Here is a 16,188-nt window from a genome sequence, read left to right on the forward strand (position 1 = left end):
TAAGTAGAATATTGAACAGGGATCCTCAATGGGCTGTTAAGCACCTGAGTTAGACTCCAAAGGTTGTGAGTCAGAATGCATGTAGAGACTTAAAATCCTGAGCCCTAAATTAAAGCGGCACAGTGTAGAACCCTGCCACTAAACAATAACGTATCTCCTCCCAGTCTTCCCTTACTGAACGAGACCGCTTTAGTACCAACTAGTCCAGGGGGGTCTAGGGTTGGAACGATCTCACGGAACGTGTCTGAAGCAAGTATAAGGAGATTACAAAATGAGAGACAGACCAGCGAGGACGTTTAAATGGTATCTCAGGCACTCTAATCCATTTAATAAAAAAATATTATTTGAAACGATAACTTAAAAACACTAACCCTAACCGTAATACCTATCCTTAACCCAACCTTTAACCTTAAAACCTAACCGTAACCATAAAACCTAACCCACACCATACTTGTGCAGGCCCTCTCATATCTCCTCATCCTCATGTAAAAAAAAACAACAACAACACAATAACCTGGTTGCATAAGTGTGCACACCCTTAATCCTAGACAGTCTCCATTCTATTTTGTGTGCACACACACCAACTCTCCCACCATGGATTTGCAGCTCTGTGGCCCTGAAGAGGAGTCACAAAGTCTGTGGAAGAGTTAGCTGTAGGCCATTGTGTATATGTGCACGTGTGTGTGTGTGTTTCAGTATTCACCTAGACAGGCCATTGTGTGTGTGTTCGCAAAGAACTCTCAGTACATCACGCATCCTGACACAAAGACATAAAAAAGTTGCTGGAGACGCTGTCAAAGGCTGTCCTTATATCCCCCTTGCTGGCGTCCCTGAGGGGACCTCTACAATGCCATGAAGGTTCGGAGAGAGACAGAAACACACACACACACACACACACACACACACAGCCATCAGCAGCCAGGGGTGGTTTAGCTAACAACAACAATAACCATTTCTCACCATTCCCATTCTGCCATTTCCATAGATGTACAAAGAGTTTCTGGTCCCTTGACACAGGCTTAGACTCACAGAAACACACAGACAGAAACAGACACAAATGGACACTAGCAGATGCACAAACAGACACGAGCAGACACAAACACAGGCAACCATGTCCATACAACATTTTCCACTAAGATAAATACAATAGTATGACAAAAGTCGCAGAATTTAATGGGTGGGGGGGGGGGGGGCGGGGGGGACGACGACAAACATGATGATTACTTTCCTGTTAAAGCGTATATGCTGCAGTATGGAATAAAACATTTGGAATAAGTCCTAATCAATTATAGGATTTCATGTCATCCATCCTGTCATTGTAGTGCAACACCAGATGGCCTCTGTAGGATTTCATGTCATCCATCCTGTCATTGTAGTGCAACACCAGCTGGCCTCTGTAGGATTCCATATCATCCATCCTGTCATTGTAGTGCAACACCAGCTGGCCTCTGTAGGATTCCATGTCATCCATCCTGTCATTGTAGTGCAACACCAGGTGGCCTCTGTAGGATTTCATGTCATCCATCCTGTCATTGTAGTGCAACACCAGCTGGCCTCTCTAGGATTTCATGTCATCTATCAGAGAGTCTATGGAGACATCTGTAATGATGTGTCCTACATACATACACACACATGAAGTCTGACACATTTCCTAGCCTTTATTAAACTATACCGATGTCTCAAATGAATGCTGGTGAAAATGCCTTTTAATCTTTTTTTTTAATTGAGAACCATGAAAATATTGCACATGACGCTCAGATGGTCGGGTATGGCCTGATTGAAGACTATAGACCATAGTAGACTATAGACCATAGTAGACTATAGACCATAGTAGACTATAGACCATAGTAGACTATAGACTATTCTTGAAATACATGTTTACATGCTCAAATTTGATTTACAACACGTAAATTGTTATTTGTAACACTTGCTGAAGTGAGGATTTAACCTATACATATTTACATTCTAACATATTGTCAGATTTTAACAATTGTTTTATGCTAAAAAAGCAGTATCCATACCCGACAAATAAAGTATGAAGAAGACAGAAAATGGAATTCCAATCTATTCAAAAATAAATGAATGCATTCAGCTTTTTCATAGCATATTGATCAGAATTGACTAGTCTGTTTTAAAGGAAAATTTAGCATAATAAATGACCATGACAAGTTGGAGGGCTAAATGGCCCTTTGTCTATTTCAGCAGTCAACACCTCAACTGGGGTGTTCAGAGAGCTGCCAGGAGGGCCTTGATATGACAAGGAAAAAGCATGATGAAAAATGTTATTATATGACATAGCTATTTTACTTTGCCACCTTTCTCTGCAATAACTGCTTGTATTCTTTCGTGGTAGGTACTATGTTCAAGCAACACAGTTTTGGAGGGATTTTGTCCCATTCTTGGCAGATTTGCTCCAGGTTGGAGGACTTTTCGTACTGAGCCACTTCAGCGTTGCTTTGGCCTTGTGCTCCAGATCATTCTCCGGTCGAAATCAGAATCTTCTCCCAAGCTCAAGTTGTTTGGTTGATTGAAGCCTGTTCTCTGGCATTATTTCCATTCTTCCTTCGAACTCCAGTCAGGCGTTGGGATGGTCATTTTTCATCTTGTCTTGCGGCTTCTGTCACATCTCCTTCTTGTTCCGAACATAAAACCAATGTGACCTTACTATAAATGTTGAGTAAATTAAATATCAAACAGGACAAAATGTAGATATACTATTTGTTATTCAGAAATATGAGAGAATTGGTCAGGGGTTTAAATATTTTAGCTAGGCTAAAGTTACAAAAGCAGTTAAAATGAATCTGATTGTATAACGGTTTTGGGAACAACAGGAAAAAATGACATGTATAAACCCTATACTTTCAGCTTTCACGGAGCAGACTCTCCCTGCCTCACATTTTCTCTCATCTCCCTCATTCCTATTCTAGCTAAATCCCTGTGGATCAGCCTAATGCTACAAGACACACATCAGGCATCCAACAGGGATCAGCACCCAACTAAAGACACTAGGCGATGAGGATGATTGCAGAGTGTGTGTGTGTGTGTTTGTGTGTGTGTGTGTGTGAGTCTTCTTGAGTGTTTGCTTGTGCACATGTGCATGAGTCTACAGAGGGCATTTCCCAGTCACTACTTCACAAGGTCAATGCATAAAAGGGATATGCTATAAACAAAACAACAACCACTAGACCAATACTGTATGATTCCCCCACATCTCTCTCTGTCTTAAAAAGGACAGCAACTACAGCCAATACACAAACAAGCATAATTTCTCTTGTATGATGGTAGATTGGCTGATATTCCATGTGCCCTAAAGGCTACTGGGTAGCGTAGTGAATACCCAGTATTCTGGTGTTATGGCTGGATATGGAACTACACACTGTGCCTTATTCAATTAGCTATCCCTAGGGGAGGTCGGGCCAAATCAACTGGGGCCTAACACACTCATGTGGGTACACATCATCTTGTTAATCATGTATCCAAGTTGGCCTCCCAAGCCTGACACACATTCCCATCAACATCCACTGTAATGTAACACGATCATTACAACAGGACATACTGTAATCCAGTGGTATGTTCAGCCACTGTGGAGGGAATGTTACAGGCCCTTGTCAAAATAAAGGCCTGTTCAAAGGCCTGTTCAAGCATGCAGTGACACCCAAACCTCCCAGTGCATTGCTGCACCTAACACGGACAGTAATTGAGTGTGTGTGTGTGTGTGTGTCTGTGTGTTAGCGCACGCATGTGCACGCGCATGCAAGCTTGGGTGTATGTGTGAGGACGAGGAGAAGAAAGTCAGATGCCATCTAATTTTCTAAAGCTGCTGTCCTCAGGATGGTTACATAAGAAGTGATGCTACTCTATTAGCAGAATCATCTGTTGTCCTTATGTTTATCACTTTACACCAATGCAATATTGATTTCTGCGTGGCCAAGTGTAGCTAAATGCTGCAGTAATAGACAAGCGATCGCTCACAGACCCTCAGATACACACACACACACACACACAAACACACAGAGGTTCACCAACACACACCCTGGCAGCAGTCCAGATGAGGGTCACAGTAGTGTTTCTGGCTGCAGACAGGCCTGGGCCGCACCCTGCTATTACCCAGGAGCCTCGTCTCTCATAGCGGTGTGGTGCACAGAATGACGGGTCAATAGAAGGCCTGTCTGTCTTTCTGTCTGTCTTTCTGTCTGTCTTCCTGTCTGACTGCCTGTCTGACTGCCTGTCTGACTGCCTGTCTGTCTGTCACCGTCACACCATAGTGACATACACCAAAAGGAGTGAAACAGCTTAGAAATGCTGGAAAACTATTGTGGCAGTTGCCAAACAGGCAAAATAATACTCTCAGGCTGTACAGCACATCTCTGTGGGAGGCTGAGGGACAGCAAGAAGGATAAAGACAGAGGGAAAAGAGAGGGAGAGGGTGAAAGGAGAGAGATAGAGGGAGAAAGAGGAAGATACAGGAGAGCGAGGGAGAGAGAGAGGAAAATACAGAAGGAGAGCGAGGGAGAGAAGGGGCCAGTGGCCACAGAGGGGAAGACAGGAAGCAGCTGGCTGTTTGAGTACTTCCTCTCCAAACGCCTGTAATTTTCACTACTCAACAACACCTGGACCAGTGCTCTCTCATGTTCTGTCTCTCTGTCTTTCTGTATCTCATGTTCTGTCTCTCTGTCTCTCACGTTCTGTCTGTCTGTCTGTATCTCACGTTCTGTCTCTCTGTTTGTCTGTCTGTCTCTCACGTTCTGTCTGTCTTTATGTCTGTCTCTCTGTATGTCTGTCTTTCATGTTCAGTCGCTCTGTCTGTGACTCTATCTGTCTGTCTGTTTATCTGTCTGTCTGTCTCTGTCTGTCTGTCTGTCTGTTTGTCTGATTCCATCTGACTTTCTTGTCTGCGTCGCAGTCTGTCTCTCTGTCTCTGTGTTTGTGTTTGTTATTTGTGTGCGTGTGTGTGTGTTTGTGTGTGAGTTTGTGTGTGTGTTTGCATTTTGCATGTGTTTCTGTGTGTGTGGGTGCCTTTGTCGTAGGTAGGGGAGGATATTAGTTTGTCTTTTCTGTCCATTGCCTCTACCCTGATAGTGCAGGTCTATATTATGATATGGTATTAGAACATCCTCCACATTATTACAGATGTCTCCATAGACTCTCTGATAGATGACATGGAATCCTACAGAGGCCAGCTGGTGTTGCACTACAATGACAGGATGGATGCCATGGAATCCTACAGAGGCCAGCTGGTGTTGCACTACAATGACAGGATGGATGACATGGAATCCTACAGAGGCCAGCTGGTGTTGCACTACAATGACAGGATGGATGATATGGAATCCTACAGAGGCCAGCTGGTGTTGCACTACAATGACAGGATGGATGACATGGAATCCTACAGAGGCCAGCTGGTGTTGCACTACAATGACAGGATGGATGCGGTGCTCTGAACCTGTTACATCTACCTACTGTACCTACCTACACGCACATCCACACAACCACCCACCCTCCTATCTATCTATCTATCTATCTATCTATCTATCTATCTATCTATCTATCTATCTATCTTTCTATCTATCTGTCTGTCTGTCTAACTACTTACCTACCTAACTATTAAAATCACCTTTCTATGGTAAACCAGCTATGTAACTTACAGTGAGTTATGCAAAACCAATGTTTCTGGGATCTCTTCCCTTGATCTTCAGATGTGTAAGCAGGGAGCCACTTCACTTGGGCCTTGAATCCTCTCCTACTTTGGGACAAATACAATGCTGTCAGTTTTGGAATGGAGCCCTGTTGCTTTGGGGCAACTCATCATATAATGGAGACCGACAGGAGTCAGTGTTGTGTCTGATCTGACAGAGATAATGAGCAATAAGGTATGTAAGAACCAACTGTTTTAGACAAGGCCTGCTGTGCCAGTGGGAGAGGACAATGGGAGAGCAGCTGCATCGACACAGGAGAGTCCATACATCCACACAGGAGAGTCCATACATCCACACAGGAGAGTCCATTCATCCACACAGGAGAGTTCATTCATCCACACAGGAGAGTCCATACATCCACACAGGAGAGTCCATACATCCACACAGGAGAGTCCATACATCCACACAGGAGAGTCCATTCATCCAAAAAGGAGAGAGTCCATACATCCACACAGAAGAGTTAATACATCCACACAGGAGAGTACATTCATCCACACAGGAGAGTTCATTCATCCACACAGGAGAGTCCATACATCCACACAGGAGAGTCCATTCATCCAAAAAGGAGAGAGTCCATACATCCACACAGAAGAGTTAATACATCCACACAGGAGAGTACATTTCATTCATCCACACAGGAGAGTTCATACATCCACACAGGAGAGTCCATTCATCCACACAGGAGAGTCCATACATCCACACAGGAGAGTCCATTCATCCATAAAGGAGAGAGTCCATACATCCACACAGGAGAGTTCATACATCCACACAGGAGAGTCCATACATCCACACAGGAGAGTCCATACATCCACACAGGAGAGTCCATTCATCCACACAGGAGAGTTCATTCATCCACACAGGAGAGTCCATACATCCACACAGGAGAGTCCATTCATCCACACAGGAGAGTCCATACATCCACACAGGAGAGTCCATACATCCACACAGGAGAGTCCATTCATCCACACAGGAGAGTTCATTCATCCACACAGGAGAGTCCATACATCCACACAGGAGAGTCCATACATCCACACAGGAGAGTCCATACATCCACACAGGAGAGTCCATTCATCCACACAGGAGAGTCCATACATCCACACAGGAGAGTCCATTCATCCAAAAAGGAGAGAGTCCATACATCCACACAGGAGAGTCCATACATCCACACAGGAGAGTTCATACATCCACACAGGAGAGTCCATTAATCTACACAGGAGCTCATATACAGCATATAAATGTCATCTATTTATGTATAAATTGTATAGGATAGGGCTGTAACAGGATGGTGCTGTTAACAAATGGGGTTATAGAATATATATATCTCAACTCCACCCTTGGTCAAGACCCCTTAACTGAAACATCTGAATGAATACCTGAATTAAACCCACATTAGTTTCAAAACAAAATGCAGCACTGTGTCACTATCCTTAGTGGACAAACGTTGGGAGCTCTAAACACACAAACAAATACACACATAAAAAATTAGAATAAATAAAAGGTACACTCACCTAAAGGAATATTAGGAACACCATACTAATACTGTGTTTGACCCCCTTTCGCCTTCAGAATTGCCTTAATTCTACGTGGCATTGATTCAACAAGGTGCTGAAAGCATTCTTTAGAAATGTTGGCCCATATTGATAGGATAGCATCTTGCAGTTGATGGAGATTTGTGGGATGCACATCCAGGGCATGAAGCTCCTGTTCCTCCACATTCCAAAGATGCTCTATTGGGTTGAGATCTGGTGACTGTGGGGGCCATTTCAGTACAGTGAACTCATTGTCATGTTCAAGAAACCAATTTGAAATGATTCGAGCTTTGTGACATGGTGCATTATCCTGCTGGAAGTAGCCATCAGAGGATGGGTACATGGTGGTCATAAAGGGATGGACATGGTCAGAAACAATGCTCAGGTAGGCCGTGGCATTTAAACGATGCCCAATTGGCACTAAGGGGCCTAAAGTGTGCCAAGAAAACATCCCACACACCATTACACCACCACCACCAGCCTGCACAGTGGTAACAAGGCATGATGGATCCATGTTCTCATTCTGTTTACGTCAAATTCTACCATCTGAATGTCTCAACAGAAATCGAGACTCATCAGACCACGCAACATTCTTCCAGTCTTCAACTGTCCAATTTTGGTGAGCTCATGCAAATTGTAGCCTCTTTTTCCTATTTGTAGTGGAGATGAGTGGTACCCGGTGGGGTCTTCTGCTGTTGTAGCCCATCCGCCTCAAGGTTGTGCGTGTTGTGGCTTCACAAATGCTTTGCTGCATACCTCGGTTGTAACAAGTGGTTATTTCAGTCAAAGTTGCTCTTCTATCAGCTTGAATCAGTCGGCCCATTCTCCTCTGACCTCCAGCATCAACAAGGCATTTTCGCCCACAGGACTGCCGCATACTGGATGTTTTTCCCTTTTCACACCATTCTTTGTAAACCCTAGAAATGGTTGTGTGTGAAAATCCCAGTAACTGAGCAGATTGTGAAATACTCAGACCGGCCGGTCTGGCACCAACAACCATGCCACGCCCAAAATTGCTTGAATCACTTTTCTTTCCCGTTCTGACATTCAGTTTGGAGTTCAGGAGATTGTCTTGACCAGTACCACACCCCTAAATGCATTGAAGCAACTGCCATGTGATTGGTTGATTAGATAATTGCATTAATGAGAAATTGAACAGGTGTTCCTAATAATCCTTTAGGTGAGTGTATATGGTACTGTGGGCCACTATAGGCTTTTAGGATGTGATTTGTTTCCAAATATGCAAAAAACTCCACATCACTTGAGCTTAAAAGCTATCAGGTTGATAGATGAAAAATCAAGTCAAGCAGGGTGAGAGAGAAAAAGACAGAGATAAACAAAGAAGTCAAGCAAGAGAGAAATCAAGAAAAAGACAGGGAGAGAGTGTGACGGGGAGAAACTGTGAGAGAGGAAGAGGGATGGACTTCTGACAGATTTTTTTTTTTACCAGGGTCCTTCTTGTTAGCTATATAACCAACTTGACTGAGGCCAATGAGAGACACAGCGAGAGAGAAAGAGATAGCGCTTACTCATACTACACTGTATATAGCTTAGTATATAACACTGTGCTGTTTTGATTTAGCATTTAGTATGTTTCCATTTTAATCGACTTTTAGTTCTCAGTTTTGTTATTTAGTATATGTAAAAAAACTTAAATAAAAAAAACGATTTTCTATGGCAATGTAAATGACTGTTTTCCATGCCAACGAAGCCCTTTAATTTGAAATTGAATTGAGAGAAGAGAGAGAGAGAGGGTGGGAGAGGGCGATGGAGAGAGACTATAGGAACACAGAGCTGAGAATGTGAGAGACGAGGAGAGCTCAGGGGACCAACCCTGACTCACCAACATAGGGACATGACTGGCAGCACCAGCCTCTCTTTGACCCCAGCAATGTTCTGGTCCGAGTACAGCCAGTCCCAGCAACGACCTCCCCCAAACACACTGACTACCATGGACAGATCCTGGACAAACATTTGCAAGAGAATATCCGCACAACCGCATTACAGGAGTCCTAACCCATTACAGGTGAAACTGACCTACTGAATGTAAAATGTAGACGTGCCTTTGAAAAAAAAAAAAGTATCTACTAGAGATGCAACGGCACGCGATATGTTGTCAAACCGTTCGCCACGCCCCCTGCGGTTCAATATGCACACGTGAACCGCGGAGTTACGATGCGCCAGTCATTTTCCTATATCTGCAGGTTTCGGCAAGTCAAATTTAAGACGTTTTAAGACGTTTCAATGCCACTACGAATTCAATTTAAGATCAATTTCACAGCTACGCCCCGTGCAAAGAAATACATCAGGACACCAATTCGACTGAAGTGCCCACCGTTGTCAGAGCAGTAAGCCTACTGAGTCGTCGGTGATGCGACCAAACAGAACTGAGAAATGCCGGCCGTTTAGTCGAGGCTTTTCCCAGTGTTTTTGTGTTTCTTACACATCATATGGGATTCCACCAATTTAATTCCCATAAGTGTGCCAAGCTGAAAGACACAAGAAAAAACACAGTGGGCTTCACTTTCTTTCCCTTCAACAGATTTCAACCACAAATCTGTTGTCCAACAACTTCTGATTGAATTTGCACTTTCCCAAGGTGCCTGTGGGATGTTTAACAGCCAATGTCCACTATCTAGCTAACTAAATTGCCTAGCTTGGAACTAGCTAGCTATCTAACTCATGAAGAACTGTGTTGGGAGAAAAGCAGCCAACCGTCACAAGTAAATAGTGGTATCTTACAGCACACGACCAGAGGTAAAATCCGTTCAGAGAGAAGCAAATTTGAAGAGGCCGTCTTTCAAAACCACTGTGTGGGAACATTTTGGATCCAGCGTTCGATGACAAGGGTAAGAAGACCGTAAACAGAGTACAGTCTGCAAGCATTGCTTTGCCACTGTGGGCAACTAGAGTGGAAACACTTCTAAAAATGCCGTCATACATAATGAAACTGTACCGTTACAGTGACCCACAAACCGTGACACGCACTGAACCGTGGGCCCACTATACCGATGCACCCCTAATATCTACATGTAAAATATAGATCTGCATTTAACATATTGGCAGATCAGTCAGTGGAATATACTGTTGATCTGCTTGGGGCATGTACAGTACTGAGCAAAGGTTTTTGGCAGGTATGAAAAAAATATTTCAGTATAAATTAAGAACACTTTTCAAAATAACAACAGTTTTTATTTATCAATTGACAAAGTTCAAAGTGAGTGAACAGACAAAATCTAGAAATCAACATTCAGTGTGACCACCCTTTGCCTTCAAAAAAGCATAAATTCTTCAAGGTACTTGGTGGTACCAACTATGGTTGAACTATGGCCCAACCATAGTTCTTCTGCATACTTAGTCAGCCTCGGTATCTTCTCTTTCTTCATATAATCCCAGAAAGGCTGGTTGATGTTGAGGTCAGGGCTCTGTGGGGGCCATACCATCCCCAGGACACCTTGTTCTTCTTCATGCTGAAGCTAGTTCTTAATTACTTTTACTGTATGTTTGGGGTTGTTGTCGTGCTGCAGAAAACATTTGGGGCCAAAGACACAGAGATGGAAGAACATAAAGACATGAAGACATTGAGATAAAAAAATGTCATGAAGACACATTATTGATGAAACAACATGAAGACATCCAGTATATAACCCCATTTCCAAAAATGTGGCATGCTGTGTAAAATGCAAATAAAAACAGAATGCAATGTTATCTAAATAATGTATCCCTATATTTAATGTTGAAACTGCGAAATGTTATTGTTTTTGGAAAAATATATGCCCATTTTGAATTTGATGTCAGCAACACATTTCAAAAAACTTGGGACAGGGGCATGTTTACCACTGTGTTGCATCACCTCTTCTTTTAACAACACTCTTTAAGCATTAGGGAGCTGAGAAGACCAATTGCTGTCATTTTGAAAGTGAATTTTATTCCCATCCTTTCTTGATATAGGATTTCAGCTGCTCAACAGTTCGGGGTCTCCTTTGTCGTATTTTTCATTTCATCATGCAACAAATGTTTTCAATGGGTGACAGGTCTGGACTGCAGGCAGGCACCTGGACTCTTTTACCACATAGCCATGCTGTTGTTAATACGTGCAGAATTTGGTTTGGACCACACTGTCTGGACAGCAGCATATGTTGCTCCAAAACCTGTATATATTGTTCAGCATTAATGGTGCCTTCACAGATGTGCAAGTCACCCATGCCATGTGCACAAATGCACCCACATACCATCACAAATGCTGGCTTTTGCACTGTGTGCTGATAAGAAGCCGAAGAGTCCCTCTCTTTTGTCCAGAGGACGCGGCATCCATGATTCCCCAAAATAATTTCAAAATGTCATTTGCCAGACCACAAGACAGTTCTCCACTCCACCTCAGTCCAGTCTTTAAATTACCTTGAACCCAGAGAAGGCGGTGGTGGTTCTGGATCTTGTTTATGTATGGTTTCTTCTTTGGTGGTGAAGTTTTAATTTGTGGATGCTGCAACGAATTGTGTTCACGGACAATGGTTTTCGGAAGTATTCCTGGGCCCATGGAACGATTGTCACTACCGAATGGTGTCTGCTTTTAATGCAGTGCCATCTGAGGGCCCGAAGATCATGGCCATCCAACATTGGTTTTCAGCCTTATCCCTTGTGTATAGAGATTTCTCTGGATTCTCTGAATCTTTTAAGGATATTATATACCTTAGATGAGATCCCCAAACTCTTTGCAATTTTATGTTGAGAAACGTTATTCTTAAATTGTTGTACTATTTGCCCGTGCAGTCTTTCACAGAGGGGTGAACCCCTCCCCAACATCACTTCTGACAGACCCATTTTCTCTGGAATGATCTTTTAACACCCAATCATGTTACTGACCTGTTGCCAGTTGACATCATTAGTTGTGTGTTATTCCACTAGGTTTAGATTTTTAGCATTACATTTTTCCAGTCTATTGTTGCCTCGGTCCCAACTTTTTTTAACCGTGTTGCTGGCATTGAATTCAAAGAAGGCGTATATTTTTCAAGAAATATTAAAATGTCCCAGTTTCAACATTTTGTATGTTGTCTTTGTATTATTGTCTATTGAATACAGGGTTTAAATTATTTGCACATCATTCTTTTCTAATTTACTTTTTTTGGGTTGTAGATGAAATAGCATGAAGACAAATAGATGCAAAAACATGGAGACATAGAGATTAAACAACATGAAGCCAAGAAAGAGATAAACACTAAAAAAGGATGTTTTGACACTGAAAGGGATGGAAAGATGAATGACATGAAATGAAGAGGTAGTAAAGTAACAGTCCAAATACAGAAAGAAAAAAGAAAGGAAGAAGGGAAAAGACAGCTTTGTTGATCTGTGTCTATCTATCTATCCATCTATCTATCTGTCTGTCCTATCAAATATTTATCTGTTTACAGTATATGTCTGTCTGTCTATAATCCATCATATAGCTATATGCATATTTGTTATCTGTCTGTCTCTGGGCCTGTCTTTCTGTCTGGTAACAGAACAGAGTTTTCCATCATAGCAATAAATTGATGAATGTGCAACATTAATAATAAAGGCCACTCTCTCCACTTAGGACATCGATTCACACTTTTTGCAAAGCTTATGGTGTAAAAAAAGATATCTCCGGAACTCTTTTGTCTCTCTCTTGTCCTTCACTCATCTCTGCCTTTCTCTCCTCTTCTCGTTTCTCTCTTTCTCTCATCTCTCCCTTGTCTCTCTCCTCTTTCACATCTCTCACTCATCTCTCTCCTGTCTCTCTTTCACAAAAGGCTAAAATTAGCTGGCCAGTACACTGACTGTCCATGTCGAGGAAATTAATATGATATTTATTAATAGGCAGGTCATCAGGTACACCCTGTGCAGCAGATCTGAATAAATGATGAATTGATTATAAATTAGATTATAAATTATTACATTAAAGTCTGAAATGTATCCGCATAAACTGCTGGCGTGGAGAATGAACAAAACGGACATGAAGAAGAAGAGATATCAAAGGAAAAGAAACACAAACAAACAGTCTTCATTACAAACATACACTTCATTATAAGCACACACTATTCATTACAATCAAACATTCTTCATTACAAACCCAGAAAGCAATATGGTGTGAGTGAGAATGTGTATGCTAGAGTGTATGTGCGGGATGTGTTCATTACAAACACACTCTAGACTCCCTTCAGTACAAACACTCATTATTACAAACACACACACACTTTTCTTCAAACACCCCCAATTTACTGCAGACACACAATTAATTACAAACACACACTTCTCATTACAATCACAGAAAGCAACATGGTGTGTGTGTGTGTGTGTGTGCATATGTGCAGGATTTGTGTGCTTATGAATGTACGTGTTTGTGGTGTGGATGTGGTGTGTGTCTGTGTTGTGTGTGTTTGATTGTGGTGTGTGAGTGTACGTGTGTGTGCCATGTGTGTGTGTGTGTGTGGTGTATTTAGGGTGTGTCCATATGTGTGTGCCGCGTGGATGTGTTCCTGGTGTGTGTTTGTGGTATGTGTGTGTGTGTTTGTGGAGTGTGTGTGTGTTTGTGGTGTGTGGTGCATGGTGTGTGTGTGTGTGCTTTAGTATTGTGTGCATGGTGTGTGTGTGTGTGCTTTAGTAATGTGTGCATGGTGTGTGTGTTTGTGGTGCATGTGCGTGTTTGTGGTGTGTGTGCGTGTTTGTGGTGTGTGTGTTTGTGGTGTGCGTGTGCGTGTTTGTGGTGTGTGTGCGTGTTTGTGGTGTGTGTGCATGATTGTGGTGTGTGGTGTGTGTGTTTGTGGTGTGTGTGTTTGTGGTGTAGGTGTGCTTGTTGTGTGCTTGTGGTGTGTGTATGTGTGTGTCTGTGTGTGTGTGTGCACGCAAGTATGTGCTCTGTGTGTGTGCATTTCTGGTGTGTGTGCCAGCCAGGTGTCAGAACCAGTAGGTGGGGGTTGTTGTTACCCGACAAGTCTGTCTCTTTTCTGAGATCTTAACTGGGCGTTCCTATGGAAACTCACACACTTCTCTCTCTCTTTATCCCTCTACCACTCCCCCCTCTCCCCCATCTCTCCCACTCACCCACTCTATTCCTCTCTCTCTCTCCCCCCTCTCTCTCTCTTTCTCCCTCTTTATCTTCATCTCCCTCTTCTTTCTTTATTATTAGATGTTCTGGTGTAGACTGCTCAGAATAGACTGATCCAATCTATCAGCAACATCCATGTGCCTGCGTGCGCACACACACACACACACACACACACACACACACACCCGCACGCACACGCATGCACACACACACACATACCTTCTGCACCACCAGCTTCACATTACAGTTTTTCACAATTACTAACACACAAAATGCAGAATTGGGCTCATCGTGTCATCTAACTGCCATGTCAAAATGACATTCTGCAATCAAAACTTAATATTTATAAATAAAAAGGTCATTTTTGGATCAATAGGAAACACATTCAAAGCAGCCACAACACACTGTTCAGCTGTATTCAACACACTGGTCAACTGTATTCAACATACTGTTCAGCTGTATTCAACACACTGGTCAGCTGTATTCAACATACTGGTCAGCTGTATTCAACACACTGGTCAACTGTATTCAACACACTGGACAACAGTATTCAACACACTGTTCAGCTGTATTCAACGCACTGGTCAACTGTATTCAACACACTGGTCAACTGTATTCAACACATTGTTCAGCTGTATTCAACACACTGGTCAACTGTATTCAACACACTGGTCAACTGTATTCAACACACTGTTCAGCTGAATTCAACACACTGGTCAGCTGTATTCAACACACTGGTCAACTGTATTCAACACATTGTTCAGCTGTATTCAACACACTGGTCAACTGTATTCAACACACTGGTCAACTGTAATCAACACACTGTTCAGCTGAATTCAACACACTGTTCAGCTGTATTCAACACACTGGTCAACTGTATTCAACACACTGGTCAACTGTATTCAACACACTGGTCAACTGTATTCAACACACTGTTCAGCTGAATTCAACACACTGGTCAGCTGTATTCAACACACTGTTCAGCTGTATTCAGCACACTGGTCAGGTGTATTCAAAACACTGCTGTCGTTTGTACTTTGTAGACCTTTTTTATTTTCTCATACAGGCCTCTGTGAAAAGTTGTTCAAGTGCAGTAAATCTACTCACAGTTCAAGCAACACAAAATTAGATTATTTGTTGCTTTTGCAGGTGTTTACAACAACAAGACCACACAAAGCTGCTCTGGTCTGTCCTGTGTAACTGCAGGATGTAATGCATCCAGAAAGGTTAGTATGACTGATTGGTGTTCAGTTACAGTTTAAATGTTGTAATATGTGTGTGGGGGTGTTGCCAATTTCAAGTGTGTTTTGCTTATTGAATGGAAGTGTTTTCCCAGTAACTGCAAGGGGTTTCATTATTGAACAAAGTGTGTAATGTGCACAACTGTGTGTAGTGTTTTGCACAATGTGTGTTGCAGAATTGATTACCAAGTGCAAAGCTTTACTCTGATTCACTTGTAGTGTGTTAGCAATCGGGACAAACTGTAAGAGAGAAAGCACTGGTAAAAAGAAATGGTTGTAGTCACACACACACACATCTCATGCTGATGCCAAACCACATTCTTACATTTTCTAGGCATTGATCAAACCGGAACCATATCAAGGCTCCTGTCTATTTCAGAACACTCCTGCTATGATGACTGGTTTAGCTATCAAACAGCCTTCACTTTGATAAGGTCATGATCAATTGACCTCTGGGTACTAAATCAATCATGGTGATTGGACAGCCATTTCCCCTATCAAACAACTGAGGCCAAAGATGGTGAAAAGTCTAAGACCTCACACACAAAGTTCTTGTTCTAACTGCTGTCTCATATTCATACATTACAGTAAACAGCAGCAACGGGGCCTGTTGAATAGCATGCATATAGAGCCCAGGCGCTTTGACATCAAGACACTGATGA

General features: G+C 42.5%; 1 protein-coding gene across 2 annotated transcripts in view; it reads right to left on the reverse strand.

Moving 5' to 3' along the window:
* The window catches only part of LOC109614569 (A disintegrin and metalloproteinase with thrombospondin motifs 2-like), a 132,843-nt gene that overhangs the window by 62,201 nt on the left and 54,454 nt on the right, over window positions 1–16,188 (reverse strand). The window lies entirely within an intron of this gene.

The sequence above is a fragment of the Esox lucius genome, chromosome 4 (genome assembly GCF_011004845.1).
Source record: "Esox lucius isolate fEsoLuc1 chromosome 4, fEsoLuc1.pri, whole genome shotgun sequence".
Taxonomy (NCBI): Eukaryota; Metazoa; Chordata; class Actinopteri; order Esociformes; family Esocidae; genus Esox; species Esox lucius.